Source organism: Pelophylax lessonae, assembly GCF_965119305.1.
Source record: "Pelophylax lessonae genome assembly, chromosome: 1".
Classification (NCBI taxonomy): Eukaryota; Metazoa; Chordata; class Amphibia; order Anura; family Ranidae; genus Pelophylax; species Pelophylax lessonae.
In genome coordinates this window covers 311,388,883-311,406,150 of record NC_138768.1, presented here as the reverse complement: position 1 = coordinate 311,406,150, position 17,268 = coordinate 311,388,883, and the positions used below count along the sequence as shown (strand labels likewise).

The 17,268-nt window shown below is 41.2% G+C and overlaps 1 pseudogene across 1 annotated transcript in view; it reads right to left on the bottom strand.

Moving 5' to 3' along the window:
• LOC309564913 (selenoprotein M-like) overlaps positions 1–17,268 on the bottom strand; it is a 36,664-nt pseudogene that overhangs the window by 16,035 nt on the left and 3,361 nt on the right. The window lies entirely within an intron of this gene.

The window sequence follows — 17,268 nt, the reverse complement described above, 5'->3', positions numbered from 1 at the left end:
AAGTGCAAAAATGTCAAAAATGTAATTAGCTTTCTTCCAAAGCTATTGAAAAAAACCTTTGCAATACCTTTAGGCAATATGCATACTAGTGCTTAGGCTGGTATACACTCACTGGCCACTTTATTAGGTACACCTTCCTCGTACCGGGTTGGACCCCCTTTTGCCTTCAGAAGTGCCTTAATTCTTCATGGCATAGATTTAACAAGGTGTTGGAAACATTCCTCAGAGATTTTGGTCCATATTGACATGACAGCATCACACAGTTGCTGCAGATTTTTCGGCTGCACATCCATGATGCAAATCTTCCATTCCACCACATCCCAAAGGTGCTCTATTGGATTAAGATCTGGTGACTGTGGAGGCCATTGAAGTACATCGAACCCATTGTGGTGATTAAAAAAAACAGTTTGAGAAGCTTTGTGACATGGTGCATTATCCTGCTGGAAGGAGCCATCAGAAGATGGGGACACTGTAGTCATAAAGGGATGGACATGGTCAGCAACAATACTCAGGTAGGCTGTGGCCTTTAAACAATTCTCAACTGGTACTAAGAGGCTGAAAGAAAATATCCCCCACACCATTACATCACCAGCCTGAACAGTTAAAACAAGGCAGGATGGATCCATGCTTTCATGTTGTTTACACCAAATTCTGACCCTACCATCTGAATGTTGCAGCTGAAATGGAGACTCATCAGACCAGGCAACGTTTTTCCAATCTTATATAGTCCAATTTTGGTCAGTCTGTGTGAATTGTAGCCTCAGTTTCCTGCTCTTAGCTGACAGAAGTGGCACCAGGTGTTTCCTGCTGTTGTGGCCCATCTGCTTCAAGGTTCGATGTGTTGTGCTTTCAGAGATGGTATTCTGCATACCTTGGTTGTAACAAGTGGATATTTAAGTTACTGTTGCCTTTCTATCATTTCAAACCAGTGTGCCCATTCTCCTCTGACATCAACTAGACTTTTTTTCCTCCAACTGGACCATTCTCTGTAAACCCTAGAGATGACTTACCTTATTAGGTTAGCAAAACCCTAAATTCCCATTTGATTGATTGAAAGATAGGAGACTCTTACAAAGCATGGCCTATGTTTTTCCTGACAGAAAAAAAAAAATCCTTCCAGATATGACAGCTGTGGCCAAAAGTTTTGAAAATGACAAAAATATTAATTTTCACAAAGTCTGCTTCTTCAGTGTTTTTAGATCTTTTTGTCAGATGTTACTATGGCATACTGAAGTATAATTACAAGCATTATATAAGTGTCAAAGGCTTTTATTGACAATTATATGAAGTTTATGAGTCAATATTTGCAGTGTTGATCCTTCTTTTTCAAGACCTCTGCAATTCGCCCTGGCATGCTGTCAATCAACTTCTGGGCCACATCCTGACTGATGGCAGCTCATTCTTACATAATCAATGCTTGGAGTTTTTCAGAATGTGTGGGGTTTTTTTGTTTACCCACCTCTTGAGGATTGACCACAAGTTCTCAAAGAGATTAAGTTCTGGGAAGTTTCATGGCTGTGGACCCACAATTTCGATGTTTTGCTCCCCAAGCCACTCAGTTATCACTTTTGCCTTATGGCAAGGTGCTCCATCATACTGGAAAAGGCATTGTTCATTACCAAACTGTTCTTGGATGGTTGGGAGAAGTTTCTCTCGGAGGATGTTTTTGTACCATTCATTATTCATAGCTGTGTTATTAGGCAAAATTGTGAGTGAGCCCACTCCCTTGGCTGAGAAGCAACCCTACACATAAATGGTCTGAGGAGTCTTTACTGTTGGCATGACACAGGACTTATGGTAGCGCTCATCTTTTCTTCCCTGGACAAGGTTTCTTCCTGGATGCCCCAAACAATTGAAAAGGAGATTCATCAGAGAAAATGACTTTACCCAGTCCTCAGCAGTCCAATCCCCGTACCTTGTGCACAGTGGCGGTTCTACATTAAATTGCTCCCCGGGCAAGACTTCCTCCCGGCGCCCCCCCCCCCAAAAAAAAATAACATGACAACATAACGATAAATGCAGAGTGCCACAGCATTGCCCCCAATAAATGCAGAATGCCACAGCATTGCCCCCAATAAATGCAGAGTGCCACAGCATTGCCCCCAATAAATGCAGAGTGCCACAGCAATGCCCCCAATAAATGCAGAGTAACACAGCATTGCCCCCTTTCAATGTAGAGATGCCAGTGTGCCACCTTTCAATGCAGAGCGCCAGCGTTCCCCCCGCGAGACCCGTCCGTGCACTTACCTCACTTCTCTTCAGTTCAGTCCCCGGATTCCCCACGTCTCCTCAGTCCTCCCGCGGCTTGCCTTTCGGCCAATCAGGAAGCGGGAGGACCCGCTCCCTGATTGGCCAGGAGGAGGATCAGTGTGACAATAGCGAATTTTCATTCTCTATTGTCACACAATGGGCGGGCTCGGGTGGGTGGGAGCAATGCTCTGCACCTCGGCTCTGCTGCGGCAGTGGCGGTTTTAGGCATGGGCGAACGGGGCTCGGCTGCCACAGTGAAATTATTCAAAGTTCCTTGGGCGGCCCGGTACCATTTTATCCACGGACCGGTACCGGTCCGCAGCCCGGGGGTTGGGGAACACTGTCATGCCGCCCCCCACGTGTCATGAAAAAATGCCGCCCCGTTCGCCCATGCCTAAAACCGCCACTGCTTGTGCAGAATATCAGTCTGTATCTGATGTATGTCCTGAGGAGAAGTGGCTTCTTTGCTGCCCTTCTTGACACCAGGCCATCCTCCAAAAGTCTTCTCCTCAGTGTGCGTGCAGATGCACTCAGACCTGCCTGCTGCCATTCCTGAGCAAGCTCTGCACTGCTGGTGCCCTGTTTCCGCAGCTGAATTAACTGTAGGATACCGTCCTGGCGCTTGCTGGACTTTCTTGGGCGCCCTAAAGCTTTCCATACAAATACAGTGGAAATTTTTTTCAGGGGATTAAGTTCATTTTTATGGCAAAGAGGAACTTTACAATTAATTGCAATTCATCTGATCACTCTTCATAGCATTCTGGAGTATATGCAAATTGCCATCATTGAAACTGAGTCGGCAGACTTTGTGAAAATTAATATTTGTCATTCTCAAATGTTGGCCACGGCTGTATAAGTATTGACAATCGACAGTGTTATTCCTTATCAATATTAATAGCTATTTATATTTTGCAAATTTAGAAACACATTCAGCTCTTTGAAGCAATCTACCTGCTCCTGTGAAAGACCGTTACACATTTTCGCAACTGTTGGTGGTCACACTGAGGTGTGGCAGCCCTTGCTACCGCTCTGAAAAATGATCTGTGGTGGATCATTTTTCAAAAAGCGAGTGACAGGCAGCTCTTCACCACTGGTTCTAATTTGAAGTCACAACTGTGAGCATTTCAGGTAGTTCCAGAATCCAGGGTGATTCCGGCAAATTCTCATTAAGTTTAATGGGTTGAATTCAGTGGTGGTACTGGCCACAGAATGCAACAGGGTGGTAATTTTTGCCGCAGCACGTGTACAGCTCCAATCATCTGCCTGTCCTGTTTAGGTTGATGGTCAGGGGCAGTAAAACTGCAGCTCATCCACTTGCTTCTACCTCCCTGTGGCCACCTATGTGAATATGTGCTTAAAGTAAAAAAAAAAAAAAAATGGTTTTCATTTGCCTAGGTTAGACAACCTTTCCTTCATTTACAAAGAGGACCCCTGTTTATTCTGCGGTTTTTCCATTATACTGGCTTTCCAAAATTGCAAATGTTGTCATTCATAGGTTGGATGGAAGAGAACATATCACGTTAGGTAGGTATAATGCATTTTATATAGAGGTCTAATCAGACCACAGAAGGGGGAAACTGAAGAGTAAAGAGGGACAGAGGGATCTGGTTCCAAATGAGGGACAGTTTCACCAAATCAGGGACAGTTAGGACAGTCCATCTACCAGGACATCTACAGTAAATCCTTTGTAGAGCTACTTCAATAGGAGTGGGATTTTCGAGCCTTCCCCATTTCACACAGCCAGGCGACAGGAATTTTTCAACTTTCTCTCAATAATCAGTCAATAATCAGTCCAGGGTATTTTGTTTATTGAGGGGATAAACGTGGATAGGGAAAGGGAAGGCATATGGGATGCCCTGAGCTGTAGAGCTTGAATAAGCTTGAGGATTTGCAAATCTCTTTGGCTGCTAAGTATTAACACTGTCATCCAAAAGGGGGGCAAAAATAGTAACAGAAATTCCAAGTGAAGAATGTAGGTGCTGCTTCTTAGAGAAATGCAAATCCACCTGGCTGCTACAGACCCAATCTAGAGGTGTGGGATGGCTCCTGATGGCTCTGTGGTAGCACTTGGCTGTCCCTTGGTTATGCACAGGCAAAGTATTGCACCTTGCAGTCCCCACTATCCAGGCTTGGGGTGTGGTTAAAAACAGAAGTTATTCACTCAGTCTGGACCTCGTTGACCAGGATGGCTTCAGCTAAGCCTAGCTGAGGCTGGTGAAGGGGTGAGACTTCTAACTGCTCCTTCTCTCTTCCATCTGTTCACTCTCTCTCTTATCCTTCGTCCTGCTTAGGGGCAGAGCCCCCCAGCACAGGGGTCCCCTCCTGGCGACTGGACCCTGGACTCTGCTCCCTCACTGCCAGACTTCAGAACATTTATAGTGCTGTTCCCCCACCTACTGAGCTTTGCCACCTTAGGGATTGGTGGGAACCCCATAAATATTCAGGCCACAGCCTCTGTTCCTCCCCCAGAAGTTTTAGAAGCCAGGGGGAGGTAACAGAGACACAACCTTGAAGCACTGCACAACAAATGAACCCCTGCTCCTCCACCTACAGAGGAGCCAACTTATGCCTTGTTTCCACTGAGCGGAACGGTTCGGGTCGGTACAGTTTGGAAGGGTTAGAATGGTCCGGTCTATTCAGGTGAGCGTTTCCACTGCAAGTCGGATCGCCAGGGGTCATGCGGGGTTTACACCAAATGAGGTGTTTGTTTTGCTCTTTCATTTGACATGAGCATTGATGGTTTCCTGTCCGCCAATCAGTGGACTCTATCGTGTGACGCCAGTAGCGCCGCCCTAACCGTACCGTACCATTTCCTATGGCCCTACATCTGAAGCAGGACCAGGAATGGTGCGGTTTGGTTCGGTTGTATGGGCCACTTTCATAATGGAAACACTCAAATTAGCGTACCGTACCGAACTGACCCGAACCGATCCGCTCAGTGGAAACGAGGCATAAATGTACCTCAACTAGCAACTAGGAGGGTGCTACACCTTCTTTTAAAACAAATTGTTGTGATTATAATCTGTAAGGCCTCATTCACACAGGTGACAATACCCATACTGTATAGTGTGAACATGCTGTTTTTGCAGCATCTCTACTTCCAGGTGCTGACTGCAGGCAACTCATTGAAGTCTATAGGGATGCAGCTGCTGCATGGACAAAGCCACTGGTTCTAATGTGTGTGGGTGAGCTGCCCGAACGCAGCACCTGAAAGTTGAAAAGCTGCCAAAAAATGATTCATTTACATCATTGCCCATACAAAGGAGGCCTAATACATCTAGTGATGTGGCAGTATAATGACCAGTACAATAGCCCTTCCTCTTGTAACTTTGGTCATCTCATCTCTACTTTGTGACACTGTGCTTTGATCTTTGTCTCCACACATTCTACATTATATGCGCTGACCTTTCCTGTTTGAACTAGTTATTGAGCATAACAGAACAAACACTGAACACCATACAGTATGTGTGGGTTTAACTCTGTGCAGTCATCTGTAACATAATGTTGAAAAAGAAATTCAGTAGAGTGTGACCATACATAATTCTGTGGGAAATAAGGATTTAGAGCTTCCTGCATTGCTGAGAGATTGAAATGTCTTACACATCATATAACTTAAAGTGATTGTAAAGTCTCGCTTTTTTTTTTTTTTTTCTATTAAAATAACAAACATGGAAAGGCTTTTTTACAAAACAAAGCGCATCTTATCTCAAGGCAGGGTTCTGTTAATAAATGATATACTTATAAGATAATGCTTGGAACCAATGGTCCTTTAGGCCCCTTTCACACGGGCTTTCTGATCCGGTCTGCCTGATCAGATGCTCCATGAAGCCCTATGGAGAAGCGGGTGTCAGCGGAGACACCTCCGCTGACACCCGCTGCCATCCAATCAGATCCTGTCTGTGAAATCCAGACAGATGGAAACTCTATTTTCCATCCGTCTGGAGGATCAGATAAGATCAGATGAAAACGGACAGGTGGTCCGTTTTCATCCAATCTCCCATAGAGGAGAGCGGGATCTGACAGCTCCGTCTCTCTGCATAGTAAGCGAAGACGGAGCTGTTATCCGCCTGCTCAGCGGGGATCGGCGGATCGATCCCTGCTGAGCAAAACGGAGTCCGCCGGGCGCACCGCCCATGTGAAAGGGGCCTTACTCCTATGTTATTGTTGAATGTTAAAAATTTGTGGAGGGGAACTTCTTCTGTACTTGTTCATATTTTTATGAACATAATATATATGTATGTATATATATATATATATATATATATATATATATATGTGTATGTATATATATATATATATATATATATATGTATGTATATATATGTGTATGTATATATATATATGTATGTATATATATATATGTATATATATGTGTATGTATATATATATATGTATGTATATATATATATATATATATATATATGTGTATGTATATATATATATATATATATATATATATATATATATATATATGTGTATGTATATATATATATATATATATGTGTGTGTGTATGTATACATATATATATCAGTCTATACATATACTCACTGCATACTTTGTATAAAAAAAAACATGCTGCAAGATTACATGTCCGAACCAGGGCAGAGTAGAAATAGGTAAGTACGCGGGTCTTTTTTTTTTATACAGTATGTGTAGGAAGAGGGGAGGGAGCATTTGTAGGAATAGATAGTTAGCATTTTCTTTAACATTAAAGCGGAGTTGCGGGCAGAGAAACGTTTTTTTGTTGAACATACCCCCGGGACAGTCAGGGCTAGCACATTTCACAATGGCTAGCCTCTGATCTGTCCCGGTTCGCACTTACCTTTTAGAAGAAATACTTACTTAGAAATTTTCTTCCACAGCGTTTCCATCTCGGTTGTGGGCAGCTGAAGCCGGCGCGGTCCTCTTCTCTGTCTTCTTCCGCGTCTTCGTGTCCCAGAATGCACTGCACCGGCCCCTCTCGTCACTTCCGGCGCGGCGCCGCATTCCTAAACAGCTTCTGGGCATGCCCAGAAGCTGTTTAGCAGGGGAATGCGGCGTCGCCCGGAAATGACGAGTGGGGCCGGTGCGGCGCATTGATTCCTGGGAGCTATGACGTTTAGCTCCCAGGAATCATCGCGAGGCAGGAAGTGACGGGGTGAGCCGCGGCGCTGGAGGAGGAAGCTGTCATAGGTGAGTATTTACGATCGTCAATAAAAAGGTGAGTAAACAAAAAAAAAAAAAAATAACTATCCAATTCCTTTTCAGGTGCGGCATACCTAGCGGAGGGGCACAAAAAAAAAAAATCTTTTTTGTGCCCGGAACTCCGCTTTAAAAAGCAGTTTAACTGAGATACACTAAACCTTCACTGCAGGTGTATCTTCCTGGTGCATGTGTTTTAATATGGAATGAATGATCTGTGGGCGCTTTCACCTCATATACCGTATATACTCGAGTATAAGCCGAGTTTTTCAGCACATTTTTTTGTGCTGAAAACGTCCCCCTCGGCTTATACTCAAGTCAAGGAAAAAAATGTCCTCTCCGACGGGTTTAAGGTTTACAAATGGCGCCGCCCGTCGCATACATGTTACCGCGCACGCGCCGCCGCCGCTCGTGTAATTTCGGCTATTCCCGGCGCCGCTCGGGAGAGGCCGGGAATAGCCGAAAGTATACGAGCGGCGGCGGCGCGTGCGCAATGACGTGTCGGCCCCGGGCGGCGCCATTTTTAAAATGAAGGCGCCTCTGGAACAGGTAAGTGAAACAGCTTCACTACCTGCCATGGGCTGCGGGCACACTACGAGGGATGCAGTGCTGCGGGCATGGTCCACATGTACCATGCCCACAGCACTGCATCTCCTGTAGTATGCCCACAACCCCGGATCCTCTAGTACCATGCCAGTACCCTGCAATCTCCTGCACCATGCCAGTACCCTGCAATCTCCTGCACCATGCCAGTACCCTGCAATCTCCTGCACCATGCCAGTACCCTGCATTCTCCTGCACCATGCCAGTACCCTGCAATCTCCTGCACCATGCCAGTACCCTGCAATCTCCTGCACCATGCCAGTACCCTGCATTCTCCTGCACCATGCCAGTACCCTGCATTCTCCTGCACCATGCCAGTACCCTGCAATCTCCTGCACCATGCCAGTACCCTGCATTCTCCTGCACCATGCCAGTACCCTGCAATCTCCTGCACCATGCCAGTACCCTGCATTCTCCTGCACCATGCCAGTACCCTGCATTCTCCTGCACCATGCCAGTCACCCTGCATTCTCCTGCACCATGCCCGCCGCCCTGCATTCTCACCCTAGGCTTATACTCGAGTCAATGATTTTTCCCATCTTTTTGTGGTAAAAGTAGGGGTCTCGGCTTATACTCGGGTCGGCTTATACTCGAGTATATACGGTAACCTAACAAGGGCACCAAATCTATCTGTCTGTCTAGCTCTAGTGATAGTTGGCACTGCACACATATATGACAGAAATAACTCACAGGGCTTGAAAAGTGGACAACCTACGTGATCAGGTTTATTTCCAGTTTTTGACAAGGAAGATGAGCTTTTGACTTTATCTTATTACACTTTTAAAGCCCTGTGAATGGTGCCTTATATTTTGGATTAAACACAAATATATATATATAGTGTAATTCTGGGGTTAAATTTAGAAAGCCGTGACTGTGACATTTACCAATCAATCACTGAAAGTATATTATCTTCCTGGCGCATGTGGTTTAATATATAATGAATAATTCACCACTAGTGAATGTGTGATGAATGTCACATTCACTGTTCTATAAATATCCCCCGTAGTCTATGTTGTGTAACTTAACATTGACGCACCTTGTTACTAATTGAAGCTCTGCTGCATTTAAGTTGGTTATACAAGTCTCGAATTTTGACCAATCCCTGCTGAATTGGCTGAAAGTTAAGCATTGGGTAGCCCTGCTGGCACTACCTGGTTTATTTAAAGCCGACTGATAAATGGAAGGGTCGGGTGGAAAACTGTAATAGGGACTGTATCAGACTGGTGGGTGTCACAGCTATCTACACTGTTTAGCATTGAATGGAGAAATCAAGCGATTTTCTAGCTGAAAAAGTAAAAAACTAAGCGTGTATGGCTTTCCTTACTCAGCGGAATGCATAGATAGAATTTACACAGGCTGAGACAAAGATCCCAATTTACAACAAAGATTCTTTGCAACAGACTTGGCAGCTTGAAAATGGGATTCACAATAAAATTCAGATGAATAAAAAGATGTTGGTTATAAAACTGAGCAAGCTCACTAAGAAGTAGTTCAAGTTGTGCTATGCTCCCAGAAAAAAATGCAATTATACAGTTCTCCAGTAAAAAAAAAATTACAAATACATGCTGTGTCAAACAGGCATAGCAAAATTATGAACTGTGGATTATTGAAATTTTAAACAAAGTATTTAAAAACATGCATTGCGATATGTATGCTTTTTTTTTTTTTAAAAAAAAAACTATTTCAACTGCTTTAGGTTTAAGAAAGAATGCACCAAAGCAGAGCTGTGATTTTGACATTATGCTGCCTTAGGTTTTGAAAATTCCCATAGGCTTGTATGGGTCTGGCAGTTAGTTCAGAAAAGGTACAGAAGATGGCCAAAGATGCCAGCCCTGTATATCACTGGGACTTACAGCCAGGAGTTGAGGAACACGTACATAAGCATGGTTTACACACTCTTTTTCCTTTCACTGATATTCTTTATGCAATACAAAAGGGAGTTAAATAAGGATCTATGATCTTTTAACATATTGTATATGTACACATGGGTATTTTGCTGAATATATTCAATGATATCTTTTTTTTTAAGTTTTGTATCTTGCAGCTGTCTGCTATGAATATTTTATAGTGCCTGACATAAAATATATTGCATTTTGCAAGCAGGAGAAATCGTTTCCAGGACATGTACCTGAGTAAGAAGCTTTTATTTCTTCTAATGGATTATAATGATAGAATCCTACTAATATGAGTGTATGCCTGGCAGTATAAACGCCAAGAAATAATATTTCCACTGGCAGCAGAAAGCATTTTGGCTGGGTGCAATGTTAGCACCTACCAATCTTCAAAATATCCCCAGCCCTTTTGCATAGAATTAATAATCTAAAAGCAGAAGAAACCGCTTCCATATGGTTCATAGTCACTAGAGTCTCTCTCTCTGACATATGTGAACCATTTTAGATATCCTTTGTGTATTACATACAATTATAGGTTCACCAGAGCATGTTTTTCTCAATCCTCGTGGGTCTCTTGATCCCTACTGGTTTCTCTATCAGATATCTCCAAACATATGGAAGATAAGCTACAAATTACATGTTGCACGATGTGAACAGTTCTGAGACAATAATTAGACCAGGTATGCAAAGTAATCACAGAAAACGAGTGTCATCTTACGGGCTGGAAAATCCTTAGGTATTGATAACATATCATTTATATTACCCTGGATGGACCTCAGCCCTGGGCAGTGGATGGTTATGCCAGGCAAAAATGTAACAGTTAAAGGCACTGATGTATTACTTCAATCATGATTCAATCATCATTATTGTGTATGGTCACTTTTACATGAGAGTAAAATGCTGGCCAAACATGAAACTTGAAAACTTGAGAACATTTAAAAAATACAGGCATTAAATGAGTGGTTACACATCCAATAAAAGAAAAATAGGCTTAAAACTTAAGTACAGCAATTTATTTTTTTTAATTTTTTTTTTATTTTAGTTTCCTTTTAGATAGAATCGGAAAGATTTGAAACATCTGCCTGTGACTACATCTGCGAGTTTTTCCCTCACTTCCTTTCCCTGTGACACTGATACATAAAATGCTAGGTGTGGTCAACTTTAGAACACAAAGGTTCAGTTGGTAATTAAACATTGTCAAAAGTTCTAACCCTTCTCCTCTCTATTAAAATGATTTTTTCTTAAGTATATGTCCATGAGCTTTCCCATTGCTTATGGCACTTTTCCACTGCAAGTACCGGCTCGGCTCCACTCGGCCCTGCTTGGCTCGGTTTGGTTTTCCACTGCATGGTACCGCATGGTACGGTGTTGGAACGGTTTGGTACGGTTTGCTTTTCCACTAAAGTAGTAAGTGGGTGGGATAACAACGATTCTCTGACCAAATAGTGGCTAGCAGTGACAGACAGTCAAGGCTGCATGCAAAGGATTGTGGGATATGGTACCGCCCTCTTGGAACCACAACCAAGGTGGTACTGTTTAAGCGAGCCGTACCGTTCGGTTCCATGTAGTGGAAAAGCGTCGCCGTACCGTACCGAACCATTCCAACACCGTACCATGCGGTACCATGCAGTGGAAAATTGCAAAAGCGACCGAACCGTTCGGTTCCATGCAGTGGAAAAGCGCAATTAGTGTCCCAACATGAAATAAGTGGATATCTCCTAATAAAGAACCAGAGGGCAATGAAAACCTGACAGAGCCTCTAAATCTTCCCTGCTCTATCTAAAACGATGCCCATTTAGAAGATTTACTTCTACATTTTTGGTGGGCAAAGCACAAGCTCACTTTAAAGTACACTGACTTGAAATAAATAAAGTGGCTGTCGTCGATGGCCTGCTTCTAAAAATCCTAGTTGCCTGGCTGTCTCTGGCTTCAATACATTGAGTCATGAATTCAAAATAATTTTGCAGCAATCGAAATAATCGGACAATGACATTGACTTTTAGTCTAGTGAGGCCAAGAAGACATTAGAGGTCTCCCAGGGTCTACTAAAGATACAGCTGTTCATTCTATACCATCATTACTGCTCATATGGTACTGTAAAATATACCTATGCTAGGTATGTCAGGTCTAACACTGAGATGTTTTCATTTAAAATTCCATAAGGTGTGACAATGCACAATCCTTGGAAATATGTACCATATGTTAGGAGACATCTGACAAGGAAATCTTTATTCAGGCACACGTTTCATAGAATTCCTGAGAATGTTCTTCTTAACTTTATATTCTTTTTTTTTTTTTCCTTCAGACCATCTCATACATTGTTTCTATTGAGGATATTTAGTCTAATATGTTAGTTTTTTTAACACCTGCTCCTCTAATAACATTGACAGTTCATATTAAATCATGCTATTTTATAGTACTATTTTCATTTACTAGATTTTAACATTATTTTCAGTACTACCAAAATGATTACTTTTTGGTACATAAAATCAATAGTATACAAAATGCAGTGCAAATTATAAATGCCAAAGAAAACTAGTGAATTCAATTATGTCAACAAAAAAAGTCCAGTGAAAGTGAAAAAAGTTGCAAATGTGAACGATGTGAAATCTTCAGTAAGTGTTCATATATTCATACACCAATGTGTACCTCCACCAAACAGTGAATGGATCCTGCTTACCAGAATGCTTTGACCCCCTATTAAAGAGCAGTCAAAACAAGCTTGTTATATGGCCAGGCTTCCACCACGGAGCCACCCACAAGCTCCACTTCAGGTCACGACTCATGGATTACCCTCCTGTTCAACAGTTTATCATTAATTTAAAAGAAAAACCATGAGAACCACATAGTGTAAAACTGATAATGTTTGCTTTTCATTTACGTAAACTGAGTAACATAGTTAACAAAGCAGTAAAAAGAGCACATATACGTGAATCAGGGCTGGTCTCAATAGAGGGGCAGGCCATTTCCAGGTTCACAGAACATGATAATCCCCCAATCCCCCCTCTTAGCACATACCCCCCCCCCTAATCCTTCTCCTAATACATATCCTTCCCCCCTCTTGGCAAATATCCCCCGTAAACTACCCTTCCTGGCACGAATAGCCACCAGTCCCCTCCACCTCCTATCCCAAGCACAAATTATTGTTATGCCCCCACCTATAATTTCCACCCTACATACACACACAGAATTGCTAGATCGGGAATGTACACAGTTTAATTACCTGCACCCAACCTCCTCCAAGGACTGCTTATGTCCTGGCAGCAGGAAATGTGTGTATGGGGCTGTTAACCAAAATGTGTACTTACTGGACTTTACTGAACACAGTTTAGAGTATCAGGCTGCTCACTGGTGTTTTGGTCCTGAATGGGGGAAGGACCCCATCCAGCCAGGTATAGTGTCAATGGGGGGACCGGCCTGGGGAGGCACAATGGAAATTTGGGGGAGGGGGTGCACCCCACCCTGCACCCACCTAGATCTGGCCATGGCAGCCCAGTGTGCCCTATGGCCAATCTGGGCCTGTCCATAGCCAAGCCTCACTATGGGACACAGCAAATAACTTCCTGTATAGCCAAAAATAAGGAACATTTCATATACACACCTCTAATAAATCACGCACCCTCTAATGGTAAGAAAAGATATTAAAAGGAAGATGGAAGGAAGTCACTCTTCACAACCAAGCCTTGATCTAAATAAAAAAACGCAGTCATTGGCTGAAAGCTGGAAGTTGTAAGCAGTTTGGCTATGGATACTTGTTCTGCTTACAACTTCTGGCTTCCGTCAATGATAGTGGTTTTGATTCAGATCGAGGCTTGGTTGTGGAGAGTGACTCCCTTCCAGCTTCTTTGTTTCCTGGGTGCTCCTCTACTATATAAAGCATGATGAAAGAACATGATGTCCATGTCCCCCGGTAGATGCTTTTTGTAGCGAAATGTGTAGGGTGGAGTATAAGTTTTTGTCGCCATCACACTCTGTGAACCTGTAAGTGGCCCGCCCATCTATTGGGACCAGCCACAATTCAGGTATAAGCTGTTTTTAATGCGGTTCCCCTGCTTTTTCTTTTACTTATCATACACTGTTGACATGAAGTGGAACTTGTGGGCAGCTCTATAGCGGAAGTCTGGCCATATAACAAGCTTGTTTTAACTGCTCTGTAACAGGGGGTTAATGCAGGAGCCATTTAGTGTTTGGTGGACAAAGAAAACTAGTGAATTAAATTATATTAATAAATAAAGTCCAGTGAAAGTGAAAAAAAGTCCAATAAAGTGCCAAATGTGAACGGTGTGAAATCTTCAACAAGTGTCCATGGACCATGGTGTATGAATATATGGACATTTGCTAAAGATTTCACACCGCTGCACTATATTGCAAATGTACAGCACTTTTGTATATTAGTTGTTGTAACCAATTTATGTGCTTGTGGCTATATTCTTGTTACATTTTTACTTTTAGTGCAGCTGTAAGGTGTTATGACTCTATACATAAAATCATTATCAAATTATTATCATCTAAATGAGCAGCACAACGGCCAGCAATGAAAGTTGAACACAAATGAGCAAACAAATAACATATAGGTAGTACAGTATTTTTTAACAACTAACTCCCCCCATTTGTGATCTTGAGATTTGATGCATAGATCATATATGGGGGTAATTAGTCACTACAAAGCACTGCACTACCTATAAGTTATATAATATGAATTACCTTAGTATTGTATTTTTATTTTTCCTATTATTCTATACGTTCATATGCTTATTGTATTTGTGTTTTTTTTATGTATGATTTATTTCATATACTATGCATTGTATCAATATTTTTGCCTTTATTTTACTCCATATATTTTATGTTATAATTGTACACTTTTTTATCCAACATCATCCTCACCAATATTATTTCATTCCTACTGCTGATACTAATATTCCCTTCTAGATTGTAACGAGCAGGGCCCTCTGATTCCTCCTGTATTGAATTGTATTTTAACTGTATTGTCTTCCCTCATAATGTTAAGTGCTGCGCAAACTGTTGGCGCTATATAAATCCTGTATAATAATCATAATAATAATAATAGTAATATAATTACCGGTATTCTAAAAATATTTCATTAGTAATGATGATGATAATCACAATATTACCAAATGTTCTTATAAATAACAGTCTAGCATTATTCTATCCACATTCTTCCAAATTTTTAAAATGCCCTCACGGGTTTTAGTGATTTTTTTATTTGTAAATTTAGTATTATTATTATTACAATATTTTGTATCTGTTATATTAAAATTCTGCCCTGGGGAAGGGTGAATCCTGGCTCTTAAAACACTTTGCCTTCTGATAAATATATATATTTTTTTTTAACAAAAACCTATATCTGTGCCAGAATATTATAGTGTGGTGCTTAAACTCTATGTATTTATCTAATACATTTTTTTAACCAAATATATTAATTAGAAAAATGAAAAACATTCAATTTTTACATTTTCTCTTCCCCTATTACCTATTTCTAATACTGGAAACTGGAGTGCATTGGGGTGAAAACATAGCTAAGAGAAATATTTAATTTTATAAACTGTACATTGTTTGCTGTTTCATCACATTAAATAATGTAACTATAAAAAGTCAGAGAATCACATATACTCAGCATAACTAAATCTTCCTTATTATATAGTCCACCGTTATGTATACTGAGCTACCGTATGTTTACCATATATTAAGGGCTAGAGTAGACGGGCTTTGTTTTTCTGTATGTAGATATATATTTACTGTGATTTACTGTGATTGGGAGTGTGGACAACCATTCCAAATTTGCATTTAATCTTCTTTGTATTGCAAAGTCCAACTGACATCCCTGCTTGCTGCTTCGAAAGTTTCCCAATCACATACAAATATAGACCAGACAAGAAAATTTAAAGGAGTAGGTTGGAAACATTTTCTTGAATGAACACAATTCGAACAGTGAATGTGGTTTTCATTCAGGAAGGCCCAATTATTCTAAAATTGAATGTTAAAAGCAAACAAAGTACCTTCGAACGACATTCGTCGGGTCACTGAATGTATGGTCGTATGTTCGCTCGAAAATCTGCAAGCGTATGGGCAGTTTTAACTGCTCCCAACCAGATGAATTTGAACAGTTTAGGATTTAAGCGCTTATATCTACTGCTTGACTAAACATTGCAACCTAGTTATAGTAGCTGTTTCTGTCAAAAAGGTTCCACACTATCTAAGGCTTGCCATACGTTATACAATTCTCTTGTACAATTTTACTTTAGATTTATCAAAACCATTAAAAATACCTAAACACTTTCAAATTGTATGCAATCCGATAGGGCCTTGCGCTACATAGTTGAAGATAAATCTAAAGGAAATTGAACAAGAAAATTGTATAATGTATGGCCAGCCTTGGATAGCATGGAACCTTGCTATCTGTATAATGTATGGCCACCCTTATACTCTTCTGTGCAGTAGATTCACAAATGCAATAGTTCACTGATGTATGTATTTATGCTTCAACCTTCAATAAAAACCATTAAACACAGACCCATGTACTGAATTTGGAGCAGTCCATGTGTCTAAATAGAGGAGAAAACCATCGCTCAGGTGAGCAATCCCGGTGCTGTGGGTGCTGACCCCGGCTCGCCATCGTTGCAACAAAGAAATCGGCCGCACACCACCAGCTGCTAGGAAGATGAATCCTTTATTAACATACGTCAAAGGTAGGCAGTATACAGAGATAGACGCGTTTCACACTTTCACCTGTTAGTGAACAAGCACTTTGAAAGTGTAAAACGCGTCTATCTCCATATCCTGTGTACCCTTGACGTATGTTAATAAAAGATTCATCTTCCTAGCAGCTGGTGGTGTGCGGCCGATAATTTCTTCATTTCATGTGTCTGAATAGTGCAAAATTTAAATGCAAACGCAGTGTTCAGAGATAATGCTCACTTTCACAAGCCCTGAATGCTGCAAAGCACTTCTAGAACCATACATGATTTCTGAATTAATTTTATAATAATAATATATATTATAAAATTATTTTATATCTTAATATTGTATATTGTTTTATATTTTTATTATATTAAATTATATTAAAAAAATATATTAATATAAATTTATATTTAAAATTCATGCGCAATATAAAATACGTCTTTACTAAATGGTTAAAAGCAATCAACTTTAGTCAAAACAACAGATCAACATGCATCTACAGATGTGTATAAGGACACATTCACCTTCCTTCGTAGCCTTCATGGCCAAACAGGAAAGGTATCATGTATGTGTCGGAAAAACAAACCATCTATGTTATCAGTGCAACCCATTAGATTTCATTTTGTAGCTTTAGAAACAGCT